The following is a 4,340-nucleotide window of genomic DNA, read 5'->3' as shown; positions in this document are numbered from 1 at the left end:
CCGTCATCCGGTTTCACATTAGCTGGCAGTTTGGGTGGCTTTAGCAATGTCCACTCTGTTTGCAAGTATTCCGGCTGGGCCTCCAATATAAAGGATACCTTCCTCCCTCCATCCCTCCACTTTCGGAAGTCCTGTAATGAGCCATGAGTATAGCCTATCTTAATCCAACTGAGTAAAAGAAAAAATGAATAAATAAAACAAAAAACCGCGTTGCGTTTTGTCCGACGCTTTAATGATTCAGCCATTTTACCTCCTGTTCAAACAAACTAATCATTATCATCATCACCAAAACCACCACCACCACCACCACCACCATCATCATCATCATCATCACCCCCAACAAGACAAAATATTGAACAATGAGTTACATCGTGATAATATATCTAATTATTACTCCAGAAAATGTCGGTTCGATTCCTATCGGAATTACATTGTTTGCGTTCTCTGTGTTCTCATTTGTTTACATACATTCCTTCTTATTTTTACATAGAGATGATAATAAGTATTCAGCCTGAAATATGCTAATTATTTCCCTACCTCCCCCCCCCCTCTTCTGGATAATCGTTAAAAAAGAAAAAATGACAGACAGAAATATCATTAAAATATAAAGGGTGGGGTAATCACAACTAGGCTGGTTCGTTGATGATGTTTGCTTGTTTGTTGTTACATTGAATAGCGGGAATTCTTATCATTTTTGGTTAATGTCTACAAAAGAGGCACAATACTGCAATTGTCACAAACAGTGTGAGAACAGATTAAAACTTTCTGCAATACAGTATCAGATACTTGGCTTTGTTGCGACTTACGTGCGTACATACATATGCACACACGTAACACACATACAGCCAAACGTGTATATATCTGCGTGTTTGTAAGAGAGAGAGAGAGAGAGGGAGGGAGAGAGAGAGGGAGGGAGGGAGAGAGATAGAAAGAAAGAGAGAGGGCGTGCATGCGAGTTTTCAGTTTTTCCCGTATCTATTCAAATCTCTAGTGTTCACTTATAATAATGGTTTCTAACTTTGGAACAAAACCACACAAATTAGAAGGAAGACGATATCGTCGACCAATCAAATTCCAGTATATTACTGGTGCATATTTTATCAAGTCCTGGAAGGACAAGAAGAGATAAGAAACAGGCAAAGTCGACTTCGACGGAACCTGAACTCACATCGTAATGAGACATCACATAATTTCCAATCGTTTTCCTCTCTGCATCCACGATGGAGTAGAGCTCCGAGCTGGATCAATTTGCCTTTTGAGGGTCCTTAAGACTTGCATACCCATACGAACTTCTCCCGACCACATGTCATTTCTGGTCACCTTGGCGCTTACAAACAAATGGTACTGTGTTGTATATATTACGACCCGAAGATCAACACCTGAAAGAAGGGAAAGCGACTCTGGTCGTACCCTTGTATCACAAATTGCATCATCGGCCTTTAAGAGGTTTGTGGCAAATCAACCTGGTCTGTCGCTTTATTTCATACACAACTGGTACTTAATTTATCGACCCCGAAAGGATGAAAGGCAAAATCGGTCTCGGAGGAATTTGAACTCAGATCAAGAATAGTGGTTTCATGTTTATTACATCGACCCCAGACCTCAAACGGTGTTTGTTTCTTCGAAAGGATAAAAGATAAAGTCAATCTCGGCTCTATTTTGATCTCAGCCGGAATTCTGACGAGCAGTAAAGATTCTACCAGTTAATTATTCTTAATAACAATTGCTAACTTTCGGGACAAGGCACATATTTTTGGTAAAGGGCAAGTAAAATACCACGGAAAGTAATCAGCGGAATAGCACTGTGAACAAAACTAGTCTTCGTGACTTCATTATTAAATTTGATCTCTGGGTTTATTTTCCCAAATTACTCCTTCATTATCAAAACCGGATACAATATTAAAGCAAAATGATTGGAGAACTCTAGATGGAAACCGAAAGCTGGAATAGTTTTCTCTTGGTCCAACAGGAATCAATTCCCGTCTGTTAAATAAGGAAACATTTGTCAATTTTACAGTGCTGCCTGTCTACTTGTTTCTCCTTCTCAATCGCACGAACAGGATCATTTGGAAGTTATGGGTCTTGACGACGAAGAAAGTGCAAATACTTAGCGTTTATAGGGAAAAGAAGAGCCGGCTTATCAGTTGGGTGTTTGTATAGTCCACTCAGTGGTGTTCTAACGAGAAAATAAAACGACGCTATACTTCATATTACAAATCAAAAAGTACCAAGACACCTCTTCTTGCAGTCCACCTGTTCTGAAATTCAGTGATTCATATCCGAAATAGATCAGACACACATTTGCGGGGACGAAATTTACTTAAGTGGTGAAAACCCAGGTCTAACCCAGGATGTTCAAAGCGTTTTTCATTACGCTCCCCAAATTTTACGGGGTGCGCTTCCACCCTCCGCTCTCGAGCCAATGATCAGACATATCCAAATATAACAAGATTCTAAAATAAACTTTTACTTTGTTTGCTTGTTTCATTTTGGTGTGCGTTTATATATATATATATATATACTACATATGTGGGAAATTCTGTCTGTGGAGTTGTTAGCTAATTCCTCCTACATCGTTTTATCGATTTTGATGAAACTTGACACGTGAGTAGAACTCATGTCTGGAAACCTCATGGCATACTCAGATAGTTGAAAAAAAAAAACGATATTAGGGGCCCTGGAAGGGATCCTTATATATATCTTATATATTCTATTTTAAAAGCCAAGGGAAATAACACATTCATTTTCCTAAATTATTTGGTATAAATCAAACTTAGTATTTGAACTGTTAGAGTTATTTTCGCAATTTATCCAGTACAACCCTTGAACAAGTAAATAGTATTTTCCTAAACAACAGATCCACTTATTTTGGTTAGTGACTTATTCACAAATATACCAACACTAGCACCCCTGAGGGTAATATTCTCTGGGAACGCACAAAGGCTCTTTGCAGAGCTATTTACTTTGAATTGTTATTATCTCAAATCTGATTAGCCTGCTATTACGTAACATGCATCACGATTTTAGTATACATACTTTATTAGTATTTCTTCCTATGTTCTATATACTCTGGGAACGCATTAAAGACCATTTTAGGGCTACTTTATTTGAATTCTGACTATTGGGTAACTAATTTCTTGTCATTACATAACTGACTTCACAACTTCGGTATTCGTAATTTACTAGGAATTCCTAAAAACAAGATCCTATGTAAGACAGTTCGGTATTCTCAATAAATGCACAAAAACCGTTTTAAGGGATACATACTTTGTATTGCTGTTATTGGATTAGCGAAACACTTATGAGAACGGAACCAAGCGACAAGCCCCGCTCTCTCGGAAATTACCGGGTGCGTCAGCTAGTATATATAAATATACATATATGTATATATCTATCTATCTCTCTCTCTCTCTCTCTCTCTCTCTCTCTCTATATATATATATATATATATATATACATAAATATACGTACATACAAATATACATAGATAGATAGATATAAATATACATATATATAAATACACATACATACATATATATATACATGCATACATACATATATACATACATACATATATATGTGTGTGTGTGTGTGTGTCTGTGTGTATTAAATCAACCACGCATGTTCAGTAACTGAGTCACTTACAAGTAATTATCATCGCTAGCCTCATTATATCATACCAGTTGTAAAACAGAAGCGAGGAAGGTGTCGTTGTTGACGACGTGAGCTTCACACACACAGTTGACATTCCATCGTGAGTGGGGAGAGAACATATCAGAATAGGTGGACACTGATGATAAAGAGCTGATCGACAAAGATGAGCCGTGACGACAACATTTTCCTCTGTGGTAAGCTACCTTAATTAGACATTTGAAGGCTATCAATTGTGGGTTAACAAGGTTACGCTTCCAAGCCTTGTTAACCGACAAATAAAATATATCATATTATATTATATATAAATACACACATATATGTGTGTGCGCATGCGCGCAACTATGCATGCGATTGCCTGAATCTAACCATTCAACACACACAACGCACAAAACTCAAATGTGTGAACGCCCACGAACGTAGTACTGTGAATGTTTAAACAGATGATTTCGAAGATTCGTCGGTCGTTGACTCGTCACAAAGTCTGTTGATGCCAACGACCGGAAAAAAAAAAAGAAAAGAAAAAAAAAACACCCCTCCGAAGTCACTATCAGTCGATCCACTTTTCTTTCTGAAAATAAAGGACACTTCAATTAACGTCCCACAACATTCTAATTATAACTATATAAAAACAAACACCAATATATATATATATATATATATATATATACATATATATATACATATAT

The 4,340-nt window shown here is 37.1% G+C and overlaps 1 protein-coding gene across 1 annotated transcript in view; it reads right to left on the bottom strand.

The window, feature by feature from the left end:
* The window catches only part of LOC106877486 (putative uncharacterized protein DDB_G0279653), a 224,664-nt gene that overhangs the window by 116,472 nt on the left and 103,852 nt on the right, over positions 1-4,340 (bottom strand). The window lies entirely within an intron of this gene.

The sequence above is a fragment of the Octopus bimaculoides genome, chromosome 3 (genome assembly GCF_001194135.2).
Source record: "Octopus bimaculoides isolate UCB-OBI-ISO-001 chromosome 3, ASM119413v2, whole genome shotgun sequence".
In the NCBI taxonomy this organism is placed as follows: Eukaryota; Metazoa; Mollusca; class Cephalopoda; order Octopoda; family Octopodidae; genus Octopus; species Octopus bimaculoides.
The sequence above is the reverse complement of the archived record's forward strand: the minus strand, read 5'-3'. Positions and strand labels throughout refer to the sequence as shown.